The 19,924-nt window shown below is 44.2% G+C and overlaps 1 pseudogene; it reads right to left on the bottom strand.

Annotated features, from left to right (window-relative positions):
• Nucleotides 1–18,345: 18,345 nt before the first annotated feature.
• On the bottom strand, nucleotides 18,346–19,681 carry LOC114644931 (craniofacial development protein 2-like; annotated as a pseudogene).
• Between the last annotated feature and the right edge of the window lie 243 nt (nucleotides 19,682–19,924).

Raw genomic sequence — 19,924 nt, 5'->3', positions numbered from 1 at the left:
CCGTAACCTTAGATCCTCTTCCTCCACCCATCTGACCGTCCCTCTCGCCCATCTAACCACCATGGGGAGCAGAGCATTCTGCTGTTCTGCTCCCAAGCTCTGGAATTCATTGCCTGAGGATCTCCGAAATATCAAATCATATTCATCCTTCAAATGTAAACTTAAAACGCATCTGTTTAAAATGGCTTTGTCTTTTTCCTCCTGATTATAATGGTTTTGTTTGGTTTTAATTTCTAGGTTTTCTGATGTTTTAAGTTTTTTATAATTGTGTCTTTAATTTAATTATTTATTTATTTATTTATTTATTTATTTATTTATTTATTTATTGTTTGTTCGGTGTCCTTGAGTTCTCTGAAAGGCGCCTTGTATAAATAAAATGTATTATTATTATTATTATTATTATTATTATTATTATTATTATTTTTCCCAGCTGATTCTGGGGTTCATCAGGGGTGTGTTCTGCTTCTACTCTGTGGCTTGTGTTGTTGGTCAGGGTCATGGGGTCCAGCGGCTGTGGGGCATCTGTTGGTGAAAAGCGATTCACTGATCTTGACTTGACTGTGAGGAGTCAATGGAGGCTTTGATCGGGGCGCTTGAGAGACTGAGCGAGGAATCTGAGTGTCTGGGCTTTGAGTGTCCTGATAAAAACCAACATCCAGGCCTTTACTGACATCTTGGGCACGGCCATCAGAAGTGTGTCTGTCTGCGGAGAGAGTGTCAACCTTGTTGAGAGGTTTACATACCTCGGCAGTGACATTCATGTCTCTGGTGACTCTTCCTATGAAGTCAGTAGACAGATTGAGAGAGCATGGCAGGTCATGAGGTCGCTGGAAAGGGGTGTGTGGCGCTCTCGATATCTGCAAAAGAACGAAGGTCCAAGTCTTTAGAGTCCTGGTGATTCCTGTCTTGTGAGACATGGGCGCTATCCAGAAACCTGAGATGAAGACTAGACTCCTTCAGTTCTGTGTCTCTCCGGAAAATCCTTGGGTACCGCTGGTTTAACTTTGTGTTGCTCATGGAGTCCTGAATGAGGCACATTACCTGCATTGTGAGGGAGCGTCAGTTACGGCACTACAGCCATGTGGCGGATTACCCCGACAATGATCTGGCTCAATTTTTAAGGACCCGAGTGGCTGGACCAGGCCAAGGGGACGCCTACTTAACACCTGGCTGCGGCAGATAGAGGGTTATTTCCAGAGGGTGGGACTGGACCACGTGTCTACCTGGGGGGTTGTTAACCGGGATCCCGAACTGTTTTATCATGTGGTAGGTACGGCAACGTGCTGTACCAGTGCATGCTCCCCAACGTGACCTGACCTGATGTTCTGGTGACTTCCATTTGTTACTCTCTATAATGTACAAGTGTATGAAGGCGCTATATAAATTACTCTCAGCTGTCTGAAGAAGCGTTGCAAGGCACTGTGCTGCTATCACTTTATTATAATAATTTATCATATAATACTCATTTCATAAAAATGTTATTAAATCATCTTGGAGACAGAACGTCATATTTAATTATGCAAATTTGCATGTAAATACGTGGCATTTTCATTTGTTAATTAGTCATAATCTGAAATGTACTAGGCACTATATAAAAATGTTATACAAAATCACAGCCACATTAGCCCCCCCCCCCCCCCCCCAACTCCTCCAGCGCGTGCCATGACAGAAGACGTTCCTCATCTCCAAGGCCCTTCGGTAATCAGGCAGTAATTACCGGCTAATTGGCCCCCCGAGCCGCGGCTTATGAGCCGAAGCGCAGCATCAGCGACTTGGTTCTTTTTTCTTTTGTTTTGTTCCGTATCGCTCCGGGGGTGGTCTCTGAAATTCCACCGGCGTGACCTCATAAACCTCCCAGAGAATTAAACACAACGAGGTATCTGTTAAGTACCAGGCGCTGCGGAGGCGGGCATCATCGGGCTAGGGACACGCGGTGTGAGTTTTAAACAGGCACCGCCGTCACCCTCCAAGGACACCGCGGGGGCTGCTGGAGCGATGGAGGAATAATTGAGTCGGATGTGCCTTGAATTCCAGCGATCGGGTTTGCGCGACTCTCTCTTCAGGGAGCCGCTGCTGACACTACTGACGACAACGCCACTGCCGCGCCGCACGGTTTAGGTCACATCTCTCTGGCGGGTATCTGACTGCCAACAAAGCTGCTGAATTAGGCGGATTAAGGCCCACAGCAGACGGCCGCCTCCATGCTGAGCTCCGCTCCATTCATTTCCTGGGAAGAAATGAACCTCACTGGTGGGCAAGGGATCCCCCGGGACCTCAGTGGCTGCGATGGGTGGGCTGTGACGAGGGCGACCCCAGAAATCCAGTCACTGTGCTCATTAATATGGTGTATGATGGGCACTTTTCTTTCTCATTAAGTGCATTGTTTCTTTCTGATTTAAGATGCTGGGTGGTGCAGTCGTTAGTGCTCCTTCCACACCCCTGAAATAAAACACCTGCCGTTTGTATGTGTAAATAAATTACTTTCTAAAATGTAATAAAATAATAGTATATTTAAATTGCTGTGAGGTATGAGGTAGCATTCTAAAGATACTGTTAATTCAGTTTAAAAATGAATTGTATAATTTATAAAACACTATTAAATTGTATTTGAGATGTGACATTATATTTCATTATGCAAATTTGTATGCAAATGCCTGATGTTTTCATGTATTTATTAGTTAAAACCTACCAAAGTGTAAAGTAACCATATAAAGTAATGTCATCTCTGAGGCAGCTTTGCATGACACAGTGTTTCTGTCAATGTAGTGTATTTTATTTATTCTAGATGTAATATTGATTAAAAAAAATAAGTGTGTGTTTATATTAATTTAAGCACATTTTATTTCCACATGTTACTTTCTAACATTGAAGTGTATGAAGGTGCTAAATAAATGAAGCTCAGCTGTGAAGTAGTATTGCAAGGCACACTGTGCTACTGCCACTTTTTTATATTAACTCATGTAAGATTCATTTAATAAAATATGAAACCATTTTTGAGCTTGTAGGTGGGCTGGTGTGTCACCAGGAGAGTGAGAGGGTGACCGCTGCACAGGTGGGCGTGCTGTGGGCTGGGCACCTTTCTTCCTCATCAAATGCATTATTGGTGTGTGATTTACAATATCCGGGTGGCATGGTGGTTAGTGCTGCATCTTCACACCTTCAAGAACCTCGGCCCGCCCATCTCTCTCCTTGTTAAGCTGACCGGTTCATCATGTGGCTTTTATTCTAATACTTTCTTCTGCATCTTCAAAATGCATAGATTAGGGTCAATGGTGACAAAGTGTCATTGAGGACAAGAATTAACGGGCATTGTGACCAGGATGGATGGTCCCTTATAAGCCTTTGTAATGAATAGAGTGACGGAAGAAGCCACCAGGGGTCATGTGGTGGATCTACCAGGCCTGAATGGAAGGTCCTGTCTCAATAAGTGGCTCTGCTGGGGTTCTTAGGAGCAACCAGGGAGTGCTGCAGGAAGGGGTAAAAAGATCTATCTATCTATCTATCTATCTATCTATCTATCTATCTATCTATCTATCTATCTATCTATCTATCTATCTATCTATCTATCTATCTATCTATCTATCTATCTATCATATAGTGCCTTTCACAAATATCTATCTATCTATCTATCTATCTATCTATCTATCTATCTATCTATCTATCTATCTATCTATCTATCTATCTATCTATCTATCTATCTATCTATCTATCTATCTATCTATCATATAGTGCCTTTCACAAATATCTATCTATCTATCTATCTATCTATCTATCTATCTATCTATCTATCTATCTATCTATCTATCTATCTATCATATAGTGCCTTTCACAAATATCTATCTATCTATCTATCTATCTATCTATCTATCTATCTATCTATCTATCTATCTATCTATCTATCTATCTATCTATCTATCATATAGTGCCTTTCACAAATATCTATCTATCTATCTATCTATCTATCTATCTATCTATCTATCTATCTATCTATCTATCTATCTATCTATCTCTCTATCTATCTATCTATCTATCTATCTATCTATCTATCTATCTATCTATCTATCTATCTATCTATCTATCTATCTATCTATCTATCATATAGTGCCTTTCACAAATATCTATCTATCTATCTATCTATCTATCTATCTATCTATCTATCTATCTATCTATCTATCTATCTATCTATCTATCGTGTATCCGGAAAGTATTCCCAGCGCATCACTTTCTCCACATTTTGTTATGTGACAGCCTTATTCCAAAATGGATTAAATTCATTTTTTTCCTCAGAATTCTACACACAACATCCCATAATGGCAACGTGAAAAAAGTTTACTTGAGGTTTTTGAAAATTGATTAAAAATGAAAAAATTGAGAAAGCACATGTCCATAAGTATTCACAGCCTTTGCCATGAAGCTCCAAATTGAGCTCAGGTGCATCCTGTTTCCCCTGATCATCCTTGAGATGTTTCTGCAGTTTCATTGGAGTCCACCTGTGGTAAATTCAGTTGACTGGACATGATTTGGAAAGGCACACACCTGTCTATAGAAGGTCCCACAGTTGACAGTTCATGTCAGAGCACAAACCAAGCATGAAGTCAAAGGAATTGTCTGTAGACCTCAGAGACAGGATTGTCTCGAGGCACAAATCTGGGGAAGACTACAGAAAAATTTCTGCTGCTTTGAAGGTCCCAATGAGCACAGTGGCCTCCATCATCCGTAAGTGGAAGAAGTTCGAAACCACCAGGACTCTTCCTAGAGCTGGCCGGCCATCTAAACTGAGCGATCGGGGGAGAAGGGCCTTAGTCAGGGAGGTGACCAAGAACCTGATGGTCACTCTGTCAGAGCTCCAGAGGTCCTCTGTGGAGAGAGAAGAACCTTCCAGAAGGACAACCATCTCTGCAGCAATCCACCCATCAGGCCTGTATGGTAGAGTGGCCAGACAGAAGCCACTCCTCAGTAAAAGGCACATGGCAGCCCACCTGGAGTTTGCCAAAAGGCACCTGATGGACTCTCAGACCATGAGAAAGAAAATTCTCTGGTCTGATGAGACAAAGATTGAACTCTTTGGTGTGAATGCCAGGCATCACGTTTGGAGGAAACCAGGCACCGCTCATCACCAGGCCAATACCATCCCTACAGTGAAGCATGGTGGTGGCAGCATCAGGCTGTGGGGATGTTTTTCAGCGGCAGGGACTGGGAGACTAGTCAGGATAAAGGGAAAGATGACTGCAGCAATGTACAGAGACATCCTGGATGAAAACCTGCTCCAGAGCTCTCTTGACCTCAGACTGGGGCGACGGTTCATCTTTCAGCAGGACAACGACCCTAAGCACACAGCCAAGATATCAAAGGAGTGGCTTCAGGACAACTCTGTGAATGTCCTTGAGTGGCCCAGCCAGAGCCCAGACTTGAATCCGATTGAACATCTCTGGAGAGATCTTAAAATGGCTGAGCACCGACGCTTCCCATCCAACCTGATGGAGCTTGAGAGGTGCTGCAAAGAGGAATGGGCGAAACTGGCCAAGGATAGGTGTGCCAAGCTTGTGGCATCATAGTCAACAAGACTTGAGGCTGGAATTGCTGCCAAAGGTTCATCGACAAAGTATTGAGCAAAGGCTGTGAATGCTTATGGACATGGGATTTCTCAATTTTTTTATTTTTAATAAATTTGCAAAAACCTCAAGTAAACTTTTTTCACGTTGTCATTATGGGGTGTTGTGTGTAGAATTCTAAGGAAAAAAATGAATTTAATCCATTTTGGAATAAGGCTGTAACATAACAAAATGTGGAAAAAGTGATGCGCTGGGAATACTTTCTGGATGCACTGTATCTATCTATCATATAGTGCCTTTCATATCTATCTATCTATCTATCTATCTATCTATCTATCTATCTATCTATCTATCTATCTATCTATCTATCTATCTATCTATCTATCTTATAGCTAAAGTCCTTTCCAAGTTTCCTTCATTTCTACAGGACCCCCCACAGATCACGGGTCGTTGACTGCTAACCTCCACACCACTCTGCCTTCTCTTTTCTTTTGGTTTTGTTTTCTAATCCCTTAGCGTATTGGTGGTCTCTGTAAGAGAATTCAAACATTTGGCTCTTTTCAAGTTGTTATTTAACAGGATTGGTTTCAGGGTCCTTACGATCCAACACCCTCTCACTCCATGTTTCATCTAAACGTTAAACAGTAACAGCAAAATCAACACAAGTGTCAATAAGTGGGGATTTTATGATGTCCATCCATCCATCCATTTCCCAACCCGCTGAATCCAAACACAGGGTCACAGGGGTCTGCTGGAGCCAATCCCAGCCAACACAGGGCACAAGGCAGGAACCAATCCTGGGCAGGGTGCCAACCCACCGCAGATTTTATGATGCGTCATAGTAAATTAATTTTAATTTTTGAAGCTGTTTTTCATAGCAGCAAAGGTTATGTGAGAATAGTTTGGCATATTGTGAGACTAATTGAACGCCTTTATCTCTTGGTATATATTAAGATTGGCTTCATTTTACATTTTTTTGTGATTTTTGTGACCATTTTCTTGTTCTGAAGGGCATGTTTTCAATTGAATGGATTTTGCAACAACAGCCAAACTAGATAAAACTGCAGAGGAAAATACTCGGATATAGCCATCCTGGGAATGACGTTAAACTGCATCCGGCCTTACAAGCGGTCCTCTAATTTGCAGGGAAAATTTGGGGGATGGTGTAAGGATTAATGTTTGTAATGCGCCATTTGTTGGAATGACTGGGACAGAGCAACTGGACAGACACATATCCATTTATTAAGGTGCACAGCTGTGCTTCTCATCTGAGAAGGTTTGAAATCTAAGTAACCAATGTAGACCTTAGCAAGAACGTTTACAGTACACCATCTACTGAAATGTTTTTTGTAATGCGTGTGCTCATAAAAAGCACTGAAATTATCATTCCAGCAGATGGTACATCACAACTATTTGTAGTAATAAAATGCATTACTACAAATGTTTGCGAGGCGCCATCTGTTGGAATGACAAATGCAATGCATTTTATTGCTAAAAATGTTTATGATTGGAATGACAGGGACATAGCAACTGGGTGGACATGTAGACCTTTACCCTTTTATTAAAGTGGATTGCTCTGCTACTGATCAAATAAATCAATGCAGATCTTAGCATTAATGTTTGCAGTATGCCATTTACTGAAATGTTTTTTGTAATCCATGAACTAATAAAATGCATTGCAACTGTCATTCCACCAGATGGGACATCATAAACAGTTGTTATAATAAAATGCATTACTACAAATGTTTGTAAGTTGTCATCTGTTGGAATGTTAACCGCAATGCATATGTCTCTGTTATATGCCATTTGGTATGGGAGGCATAAAAGCAGTGCTAATGCGTGTGATGTACCATCTGTTGAAATGACAAAGATATAGCAACCGGATAGACACACACAGTCAGACACACCTTTTAATTAACGTGGGTGACTGTTTTATGTTTCTTGTGTCTGGTGGTTGGTTCCCCAAGAGGTGGGGCACCTGCCCTTCACCACATAAGACTGGCATCAGCCATGTAATGACAGGGGCCACCCACAGTCCCTTGCGGTTCATTCCAAATGCACTTCTGGTGCGGTGAGTTTCTGACAGTGATTGTCTGTCATTGTGTCTTTTGTGAATTTCTGGAAATTTTTTGACCACAGTGCTCTGCATCTTGAGAACACTTTGATTTTGCAATGAGGACATTAATTGATTTTATTGAAGGCATTCCTGACTGTGCCTCAGTCCTCCTTGGAGTTTATTTTTGGTCCACAGAGCTTTTGGAAATCTTCTTCTTTTTTTGGCTGCTCCCGTTATGTGTTACCACAGCGGATCATCTTCTTCCATTTCTTTCTGTCCTCGTCATCTTGTTCTGTCACACCCATCACCTGCATGTCCTCTCTCACCGCATCCATAAACCTTCTCTTAGGCCTTCCTCTTCTCCTCTTTCCTGGCAGCTCTATACTTATCATCCTTCTCCCAATATACCCCTCATGTCTCATCTGCACATGTCCAAACCAACGCAATCTCGCCTCTCTGACTTTGTCTCCCAACCGTCCCACCTGAGCTGATCCTCTAATGTCCTCATTTCTAATCCTGTCCATCCTCGTCACACCCAATGCAAATCTTAGCATCTTTAACTTTGCCACCTCCAGCTCTGTCTCCTGTACCACCGTCTCCAGCCCATATAACATAGCTGGTCTCACTACCGTCCTGTAGACCTTCCCCTTCACTCTTGTTGATACCCGTCTGTCACAAATCACTCCTGACACTCTTCTCCACCCACTCCACCCTGCCTGCATTCTCTTCTTCACTTCTCTTCCACAATCCCCATTACTCTGTACTGTTGATCCCAAGTATTTAAACTCATCCACCTTCTCCAACTCTACTCCCTGCATCCTCACCATTCCACTGACCTCCCTCTCATCCACACACAAGTCTTGTTCCTACTGACCTTCGTTCCTCTCCTCTCCAGAGCATATCTCCACCTCTCCAGGGTCTCCTCAACCTGCTCCCTACTCTCACTACAGATCACAATGTCATCAGCAAACATCACAGTCCACAGTGACTCCTGTCTAATCTCGTCTGTCAACCTGTCTATCACCATTGCAAATAAGAAAGGGCTCAGAGCCGACCCCTGATGTAATCCCACCTCCGTCACTCCTACCACAGACCTCACCACAGTCACACATCCTCGTACATATCCTGTACAACTCTTACGTACTTCTCTGCCACTCCTGACTTACATACAATACCACAGCTCCTCTCTCCTCACCCTGTCATATGCTTTCTCCAGGTCCACAAAGACACAATGCAACTCCTTCTGGCCTTCTGTATACTTCTCCATCAACAAGCTTTTGGAAATAATTCCTTCTGCAACAGCAAGTCTTTCTTCATCAACAAGTCTCCATCAATAAATCTTTCTCCATCAACAAGCATTTGGAAAAAACTTCTTTATTTAATTTTTAAAGCCCTTTGCATTACAGTCCAGGGTTTAATGGTGATTTCACCCTCTAGTGGATATTTTGACTCATTTATGCGACTTTATGAGCATGGGAACTCTCGGGCTCAAAACAACATCCATCCAGGGTACAAGCCTGCTTACCCTGCATGGGGTCGTGGGGGTCCTGGAGCTAATTCTGGCAAGCATCGGGCACAAGGCAGGAACAGGCCTTAATAATAAATCATTCTCTAAAATAACAATAATAGAATGTAATAGCTTGTACTAGTAATGTACTTTCCAATATCATGTGGCTTTCATAGACAGCGGGTTCCATTTCAAGGGATGAGAAGATTGCTGTGCTGTTTTTAGTTGTTGGACGTGGACACTTAATTGGAGTTCAATTTCTTAAACATAAAAAGAAGTTCCCGATGCGAGTTTCAAATTTGTGCTTAAGCCGAAATTGCTGGCTGCTTCCGAACTTGATAGAGAGCTGATCAATGTGGCGCTTCACTGAGAAATGACAGCGCCGGAGAATTATCGAGTCTTGCTTTGCGCTTCTTTCCCTTTGTATTTCCATTTCCTTTGTTTTGTCCGTATTGACTTGGAAGGAAATTGTTGTGTCTGTTATCTTTTGTTTTATTGAGCAGCATGCTATCGTAAGGTTCAAAAATAAAATAAAAACAGAGAAACATTGAATCCTTATCATTTTTAGACAATGAAGCTGGGAGGTTGTTTTTTGTCAGTATAACAGAAATACAGAGTAGTCAGTCAGCCAGTCAGTCAGCCATTATCCAACCTGCTATATCCTAACACAGCAGCGGTTCTCAAACTGTGGGGTGCACCCCCCCTAGGGGGGCACAAAGTAACGAAAAAGGGGGTGCGAATGTTGCCATATGTGGTGTAATTTCGCTATTTGTAGGAAAATTTTAAACTTGTAGCAAAAAATATAGGAATACATTTTATTAGGGTTTCAAAAAAACTTTAGGGGGGTGCGATTAAAACTGTTATGAAAACTTGGGTCACAAATATGTAAAGGTTGCGAAACGCTGGTTTAGCCCCTCATTATCTGTCTGAGCTGCTGCTTCCTTACACTCCTGCCCATGCATTATGATCATCGGACAGGTTAGTAACTCACTGTACCTAAATACAGGGGTTAGTACAGTCATATGAAAAAGTTTGTGAACCCCTCTCAGCCTGCATAATAATTGACTCTCCTTTCAATAATAAAGATAACAGTGGTATGTCTTTCATTTCCTAGGAACATCTGAGTACTGCGGTGTTTTCCGAACAAAGATTTTTAGTGACGCAGTATTTAGTTGTAAGAAATTAAATCAAATGTGAAAAACTGGCTGTGCACAAATGTGGGTCCCCTTGCCATTGTGCTGATTTGAATGCCTGTCACTGCTCAATGCTGATTACTTGGTGTGATGAGCTCGTTAAACCTTGAACCCAGCAGGTCTGGCAGGCCAAGAAAAATACAGGAGCGACATATGAGCAGGATTGTGAGAATGGTGACAGACAACCCACAGATCACCTCCAAAGACCTGCAAGAACATCTTATTGCAGATGATGTATCTGTACATCATTCTACAATTCAGCGCATCTGTATGGCAGGGTGATGAGAAAGAAGCCCTTTCTGCACTCATGCCACAAACAGTCGCTTGTTGTATGCCAATGCTCATTTAGACAAGCCAGATTCATTTTGGAACAAAGTGCTTTGGACTGATGAGACACAAATTGAGTTATTTGGTCAGAACAAAAAGCGCTTTGCATGGCGGAAGAAGAATACCGCATTCCAAGAGAAACACCTGCTACCTCCTGTCAAATTTGGTGGAGGTTCCATCATGCTGTGGGGCTGTGTGGCTAGTTCAGGGACTGGGGCCCTTGTTAAAGTCGAGGGTCACATGAATTCAACCCAATATCAACACATTCTTCAGGATAATGTTCAAGCATCAGTCACAAAGTTGAAGTTACGCAGGGGTTGGATATTCCAACAAGACAATGACCCAAAACACAGTTGGAAATCTACAAAGGCATTCATGCAGAGGGAGAAGAACAATGTTCTGGAATGGCCGTCACAGCCCCCTGACTTGAATATCATCGAAAATCTATGGGATGATTTGAAGCAGGCTGTCCAGCAAATTGAACTGAACTGGAGAGATTTTGTATGAAGAATGGTCAGAAATACCTCCATCCAGAATCAGACACTCATCACAGGCTATAGGAGGACAGCGTCTAGAGGTGTTAGATTAGCAAAAGGAGGCTCAACTAAGTATTGATGTCATATCTCTGTTGCGGTGCCCACATTTATACACCTGTCTAATTTTGTTATGATGCATATTGCATATTTTCTGTTAATCCAATAAACTTAATGTCACTGCTGAAATCCTACTGTGTCCATAAGGCATGTCAGATATTAAAAGGAAGTTGCTACTTTGAAAGCTCAGCCAATGAGAAGCAAAAATCCAAAGAATTAAGAGGGGTCTCTGTCCTCCTGACTCTGGCTCCCGGTGTAGTGGCTGCTGGCTCCTTATATAGCCCACCCAGAAGTGCTTCAGGTGATAATTAACCAAATTCAGGCTGCACATCCGAGTGTGGTTGCATTCCAGCCCACATGGGCTCATTAAGCCATGCAGCTCCCCTGGTGGGTGTCCAACAAGGCTGAGCTCCAAAGTCCCATACCTGTGGCCCAGATGCAACCCAGGGGGACTGCCACCAAGCATTCCGGGGGAAGTAGTATGTAGCCCATGGCAATTCCCCCAGATCAAGTGTCAAAGGGGTGTCCCAGCTGGGCATGGGCCCCGGCAATCCATCACTCACACATTAGGGCCAGTCTAGGCAATAAAAAAAACAAAACCACAAGAAAGGTTCACAAATGCCTACTAGAAGGGGATATACCATCGAAGCCCACCGAGATAAAAGGGCAAACCCAGAATTGTTATACAATAAAGTGTTTACTGTCACAACAATGCTCTGATACACCAAAGAAAGCTCCATGAAGCTCAAAAGGAAAAAGAAACACAACAACAATACAATACAATACAATTTATTTTTATATAGCCCAAAATCACACAGGAAGTGCCGCAATGGGCTTTAACAGGCCCTGCCTCTTGACAGCCCCCCAGCCTTGACTCTCTAAGAAGACAAGGAAAAGCTCCCAAAAAAACCTAGTAGGGAAAAATGGAAGAAACCTTGGGAAAGGCAGTTCAAAGAGAGACCCCTTTCCAGGTAGGTTGGGCGTGCAGTGGGTGTCAAAAAAGGGGGTCAATACAATACAATGCAATACACTGAACAGAACAAATCTTCAATACAGTATAAAAATAAATTTTTTTTTTAGAAGTAAAAAAAAAAAAATTTTAGAAGTACGGAGCAGAATTTAACAGTAGATGATATCACATAATATGATTTGGATTTGTTCAGAGTCCTGGAGACCTCAGCCATCAAGCTGCCTCCCCCATTTGTCCATTCCACGGGTGAAACAGCACCGGGCCAGCCAATCCGATGAAAGGACCCCTCTTTCTCACGATTCCTGCGATCCTCCATCAGAGATGACTTTACCTTAGGCAGGCAAAACAACTTGGCAAGTGGGCCGTGGCACCAAGTGCCACATTTGAGTTCTGAGAGGAAAAACAGAATAAGTGAGGGTTAGTATCAAATTCTAACTATCATGTTACTTATGTTTTAGTGCTAATGACTGACAACAGAGATGCAGTCTGGACAGTTAATCAGCAGCTCTAGTCAGGGTGTGCTAAACTGAAGTAGTGAGTCTTCAGCTAGGATTTGAAAGTTGAGACCAAAGGGGCATCTCTTATAGTAGCAGGCAGACCACTCCACAGTTTAGGGGCCCTGTAACTAAAAGCTCGACCTCCCACTGTTATTTTATTAATCCTTGGAATCATAAGCAGACCGGCACCTTGAGATCTTAATGTGCGCTCAGGTTTGTAAGTCATAATAAGTTCAGACAAGTAAGCCGGACCTCGACCATTTAATGCTTTATATGTTAAAAGGAGGGCGGCACAGTGGCACAGTGCTAGCACTACTGCCTTGCAGTTAGGAGACCGCTTCCCGGGTCCTCCCTGCGTGGAGTTTGCATGTTCTCCCCGTGTCTGCGTGGGTTTCCTCCGGGCACTCCGGTTTCCTCCCACAGTCCAAAGACATGCAGGTTAGGTGGATTGGTGATTCTAAATTGGCCCTATTGTGTGCTTGGTATGTGGGTGTGTTTGTGTGTGTCCTGTGGTGGGTTGGCACCCTACCAGGGATTGTTTCCTGCCTTGTGCCCTGTGTTGGCTGGGATTGGCTCCAGCAGACCCCCGTGACCCTGTGTCAGCGGGTTGGGAAATGGACGGATGGATGGATGTTAAAAGGAGGATTTTGAAATCTGCCCTAAACTTAACCGGGAGCCAGTGTAAGGATTTAAGAACTGGAGTTATGTGTTCGTATTTTCTTGTTCTTGTAATAATTCTTGCAGCAGCATTTTGGATTAACTAGAGGCTGTATAAAGAACAGTTTGAACATCCAGTGAACACCGCATTGCAGTAGTCAATCCTACTAGAGATAAATGAATGAATTAATTTCTCAGAATCCTGTTTATTTAGAAAGCGCCTTAATTTCCTAACATTTTTAAGATGGAAGAAACATGTTTTGGACAACTTTGCAATATGTGCTTTAAATAACATGCTAGAGTCAAAGATAACTCCTAGATTGCGGGCTGATTCAGTAAAATTAATTGGGATTCCAGCTGAATTAAATGATGACAGAATATTGTTGTGATCAGCGTCAGTCCCTCCATCAATTAACATCTTTGTTTTATTTGTGTTTAAAGACAAGTAGTTCTCATTCATCCACTCCTTTAATTCACTAACACAACTAATTAAAGACAACATCGGAGAAACTTCATTTGGTCTAAAAGAAAGGTAGAACTGGGTGTCATCTGCATATGAGTGACAATGAATGTGATGTTTGATCCCAGTGGAAGCCTGTAAAGTGAAAACAGTAAAGGTCCCAGTACTGGGCCCTGCGGGACACCATATTGAACTTCTGTGTATAATGATGGAGTCCTGTCAGCACATTTCTGTACATATTGGAATCAATTTGATAAATAAGAACTAAACCAAGCGAGCACAGTACCTTTGAGCCTAATGTCATTTTCAAGCCTGTGCAGTAAAATAGAATGGGCAATGGTGTCAAATGCTGCACTTAAGTCCAACAACATAACTACTTTCTTCATCAGAGGATATCAGAATGTCGTTTACAACCCGCATTAGTGCCGTTTCTGTACTATGACCAGTGCGGAAACCAGACTGGAATTTCTCAGATAAATTGTAATGCGTAAGGTGTGACTGAAGCTGACTGGCGACTACTTTTTCTAGTATTTTAGAGAGAAACAGTAGATTTGAAATAGGCCTATAAATTATTTAGTATGTGTAAGTCTAGGTCTGACTTTTTAAGTAATGGTTTAATGACTGACACTTTTAGTGTATCAGGTACTGTGTCATGCAATAATGAACTACTGATAATGTTTAGAATAGGCGCTGCAAGAACATCCATTGCACTTTTTACTAGTTTTGCTGGCACTGGATCTAGGGAACATGTAGTGGGCTTCATTTTAGAAATTAAAGTTAAGACTTCCTGCTCAGTTACAGGATTAAAATTACTAAAGTGCTGAGTGCAATGTGAGGCCGGGTCTGCTAAGCTAGTATGCGGTTTGTACTGTGATGCTGACATCTGGGATCTTATATTTTTAATTTTCTCATTGAAGAAGTTCATAAAGTCTATAAAACAACAACAACAATATTTATTTCTATAGCACATTTTCATACAAATGGTGCAACTCAAAGTGCTTTACAAGATGAAGAAATAAAATAGAAAAAAATAAAATTAGGCAATACTAATTAACATAGAATGAAAGTAAGGTCGGCGGCACGGTGGCGCAGTGGGTAGCGCTGCTGCCTCGCAGTTAGGAGACCCGGGTTGGCTTCCCGGATCCTCCCTGCGTGGAGTTTGCATGTTCTCCCCGTGTCTGAGTGGGTTTCCTCCTGGTGCTCCGGTTTCCTCCCATAGTCCAAAGACATGCAGGTTAGGTGGATTGGTGATTCTAAATTGGCCCTAGTGTGTGCTTGGTGTGTGGGTGTGTTTGTGTGTGTCCTGCGGTGGGTTGGCACCCTTCCCGGGATTGGTTCCTGCCTTGTGCCCTGTGTTGGCTGGGATTGGCTCCAGCAGACCCCCGTGACCCTGTGTTCGGATTCAGCGGGTTGGAAAATGGATGGATGGATGGATGAAAGTAAGGTCCGATGGCCAGGGAGGACAAAAAAAACAAGATGGCTGGGGAAAAAAAAAAATCTGCAGGGATTACGAGGCCACAAGACCACCTGGCCCCCCTCCAGGCATTCTATCTGACATCAATGATCTCAATTAGTTCTCATGGTATTCAGGGTTCTCTTGGAAGAACATGATGATGACGGTCATGTGGACCTCTGGCCTTCAATCCATCAGTGTGGGGAACCTGATCAGGTGGTGAGGGTGCAGATTGCCACCACAGAAACCCAGAAAAAGAACAGCAGAGAAAGTAAGGGATTATTCCAGATTACAGAGCCACCATGAATGATAATGAGAATTCAATGCTTATACAGAATATCAGGGTTACACTAAAATGAAGCTATGAGAAAGCCACCACGCACTTCAGAGGAGCTCATCCACCTGACGCTAAGCATGTTCAGTACTTGGATGGGAGACCAACCAGGAAAACCTTGGGTTGCTGCTGGAAGTTTGTTGGTGAGGCCAGCAGGGGGCGCTTACCCTGGTGGTCTGAATGTGGATCCCAATGCTCCCCTGTAGAGTGATGGGGACACCGTGCTGTAAAAATGCATCTTTGAATGAGATGTTAAACTGAGGTCCAGACTCTCTGTGGTCATTAACCCCTTGGCATCATTTATAAAGAGTAGGGTGTATCCTGGCTAAAAATGGGCAACCATGGCCTGGTCATTTTGGCCCCCCAAATCATCCCCTGTCTGTGACTGGCTAATTGACACTCAACCGCTTCACCACCAAATATCGCATGCGTGTTGAGCATAGTGGTGCAAAAATGGCTGGCGTTGCATCATCCGGGTAGATGCTACACATTAGTGGCGGTAGAAGTGGCTCCCCACTAACTATTGTGGAAACCAGGGGTGCTCCAGCTGCCCCAACCCCGATGCAGACAGGCAGAGCACACGAGTTCCAGCATGGCACACATTTATTTACAAGTGGGGAAGCCCTTTTCCCTCCTTCACTCCCCACAGCAGCACATTACAAAGCACCAATACACAGTTCCTTTTCTTCTCCTCCATGGTCAAGCTTCGCCCCTCTTCCTCTTGACTGTGGTTCCCCGAATGTAGTGAGGTGGCTCCTTTTCTGTTACACCTGGGAGTGCTCCAGGTGGCTCATAAAGGGTTAACTGGAATCACTCCCAGCTGTGAATGGAAACGCAAAGTAGGGTTCTACAGCTCCCCTTAGCGGCCCCCACGGAACCCAACATGGCTGTGTCAAACTCCAACTCCCAGCATGCCCTGCAGGAACTCCATGGTACCACAGCCTCCCAGGAGAACTGCCTTCTATCATCACAGAGTTAGGTAGTGTCTTGTGGATGCTCTCTGACCCCGGCTCTTCCATCCAGCTGGCATCCCAGCCAGGTAATGGCTTTGGCCATCCATCACACTATAAAGTGCCTTGAGTAGTGAGAAAATCGCTAAAAAAATATTATTACGGAGCCAATGTTATTACTTACTTAGACTTAGTTACTCCCGTGTATTTCCGCATAATGGGCAACAAGCATCTGCCAACGAGGTCAATCCTCAGCGATAGCATTCATATTTTGCCAACTGATGTTGACGTTCTTGAGGTCTTCATGCAGGGTTCTTCTCCAGGTGATCTTTGGTCATCCAGCATTCCTTTTTCCCCCCGGGGGAACCCAGTACATCGTGATCTTCGGGTGCCAATTTTCTGGTAGGCGGAGAACATGTCCTGCAAGGCGCATTCTGCACTCAGTGACAATTGCTTCCAGTCGGCGAGTGTTTGCTCTTCTTAGAACTTCATCGTTTGTGATGCGGTAGCAATAGGAGAGTCAAAGAATTTTTCTCAGGCAGCGTTGTTGGAATGTGTTCAGCTTTCCGGCGACCTGCTTCGTGTGTTTCCACGTCTCGCTAGCATAGATGGCCATCGGAATAACAATGGTGTTGAGGAGATGTATCTTGATGGGCGTGCTGACCGATGCCGATGCCCAAATTTGGCGGAGGTGTTCGAAAACTGCTGAGGCCTTGCCAATTCTGTAGCTGACGTCCACGTCCATGCCGCCGTCCTTGGCCACGACGCTCCCGAGGTATATAAACTGGTGGACCTCATCTGCCAGCTTATTCTCCATCTTGATTCCTGCGCTGGTCCTTCGGTTGATGGTCATGATCTTCGACTTTTCAGTGCTGATGCGAAGACCCACCTTCGAAGCCTCTTCACTCAGTGAGATGGTCATTCGTTGAAGGGAGAGTTTGGTTGAGGCTAGTAGCACTACATCATCTGCAAAATCCAGGTTGGTGAGGCGAGCTTGGTCTTTTCAGCTGATACCAAAACCCACGTTGTCCATCGCGCGTTTGGTGACAAAGTCAATCACAAGGAGTAAGAGAAAAGGCGATAGGACGCAATCTTGGCGGACGCCCGTCTCGATATTGAAGAAATCCGTGTGCTCCTCTTCGGTCTTCACACAACAGCTTGAGCCTTGATACAGATTCTTAAAGATGGAGATGAAGCGCTGGGGTATGCCATAAAGTGCGGCTATGCACCACACCGATTTACGGTGGATACTGTCAAAGGCTTTTTTGAAGTCGATGAAATTTATCAGGAGCGGTTTTTGGAATTTGCCGCATTGTTCGATAATGTTCCTGAGCGAGAATATCTGCTCACTACACGATCGTCCTTGCCTGAACCCCACTTGTTCTTCTCGCAGCATTTGGTCTATAGCGTGACAGAGTCGGTTTAGCAGAATGATGCCAAGCACTTTTCCAGGCACCGATAGTAATGTGATTCCTCTCCAGTTGTTACAGTCAGAGAGGGCCCCTTTTTTTGGCAGCTTGACAATGGCGCCTCGTTTCGAGTCCACCGTGACCTGTTCTTCCCGCCAGACGCTATCTAGAAGTCGGGTCAATTGTCGGATCGTCTCGTCTTCAGCATTTCTGCTGAGATCCTATCTAACCCCGGGGCCTTATTGTTCTTAAGACTTCGAATCGCCTTCTTGACTTCCTCCTTTGTGATTCTGTCCACACTCACCTCCAGAGGCTTGGAAGGAACGATTGTATCGAAATCATGGGTTGAGTCCGGAGCTGGCTGGTTGAGAGTCTCGCGGAAATGCTCTATCCAACGCTGTTCTTGCTCTTAATAGGCACGTTGGCATTGCTCTTGGAGCCAGACAAGTTTCGTACAATGCGGTAGAGCGTCTTTGCGTCGTTTCTGTCGGCGGCCTCCTGAGCTTCGGCACTCTTCTTCTCCATCCACGCTTTTTTGTCTGCTCTACAGGACCGCTTGACTTGACGATGGAGATCTTGATATCTGACGGTGGTCGCTTCTTTCTCACTGGCGGTCTTCGCTTGGTCACGGTGGTGCTTCGCCTGTCTTCTCTCGTCAATCAATGTCCACGTGTGGTCCCAGATCCAGCGTTCACGTTGTGTCCCTTGTCTGCGTCCGATGACATCCTCGGCAGTTTCAATTATGATGTCCCTAATCTGCGTCCATTGGCCCTCGATGTCGGTGCCTACATCATCTTGCAGCGACTGGAATCGGTTCCTCAATTCCAATTGGAAAGAGGTCACTAGAAGTTTGATCTTTGAACTTCTCAATGGCGAATGGTCGGACGGGTTTCTGTGCCAGTGTCTTCTTCAGTTTAAGCCGAACCGCGGCCACTAGGAGATGGTGGTCCGATCCAATATCAGCGCCACGATAGACCCTCACGTCCCGGAGTGATGATCTCCACCTTTTCCCGATTCAGATATAATCGATTTTGTTGTTGTTGTTTCCGTCAGGTGAGCGGCAACTCTTCTTGTGAATGGTCTTATGGGCAAAATACGTGTTCCTGACAGTGATATTGAGAAGGCTGCAAAGGGACAACAGGCGATCTCCGTTGTCGTTGGTGTCCACCGCCTATCCATGCAGACCAACCGCATGTTCCCATCCTCGCCAATCATCGCTGATCTGGGCGTTGAGGTCTCCCATCAGAATATGGACATCGTGCTTCGGAATGCCATCGAGTGTGTCGTGCAGTTGTTTGTAGAAAGCGTCCTTCTCGTCGTCACTCGCATCCTCGATTGGTGCATATACTTGGACCATGGTTGTCTTCGAGTGCCGCGATTGGAACCGGGCGGTGATGATTCGTTCATTGACTGACTTCCATCCCAGCAAGGCTTGTGCAGCCAGCTGGTTCAGAACGAGCCCAACGCCAGCCGCATGCTGCTCAATATGGCCGGAGTATAGGATGGTCTTCCCCTTGCTGGCCAATCGTCCACTTCCTGTCCATCGCATCTCGCTTATGCCCAAAATGTCCAGACCATAGTTGTCGAACTCGCGAAGCAGTTGTCCCAATTTTCCGCATTGGTACAACGTCCGAACATTCCACGTTGCGAGTTTTGTCGTTGATGTTGCTGAGACGATTCCTCTTCTCATTGGACTCTGGACAGCCTGCCGGCTTTTCTCCATCGTCGTCATCCATGCAGAATCGGAGCGTCCCTGCTGAGATTCTTGATTTATTTGGTTTCTGCTTGTTGTTTCCATAGCAATAGCTTTTTTACAGAGCCGGGTTGCTAGCCCGGCGCCCAACCCTCCTCCTTTATCTGGGCTTGGGACTGGCGTTTTTCCAAACGGCGGAGTTGCCAATGTTATTATATAATATTTAATATTATTATTTTTATTATAACAATATAGGCAAGTCAAAAAAGAACT

This window comes from Erpetoichthys calabaricus, chromosome 1 (genome assembly GCF_900747795.2).
Source record: "Erpetoichthys calabaricus chromosome 1, fErpCal1.3, whole genome shotgun sequence".
Classification (NCBI taxonomy): Eukaryota; Metazoa; Chordata; class Cladistia; order Polypteriformes; family Polypteridae; genus Erpetoichthys; species Erpetoichthys calabaricus.
This window is presented reverse-complemented; position numbering and strand designations above follow the sequence as displayed.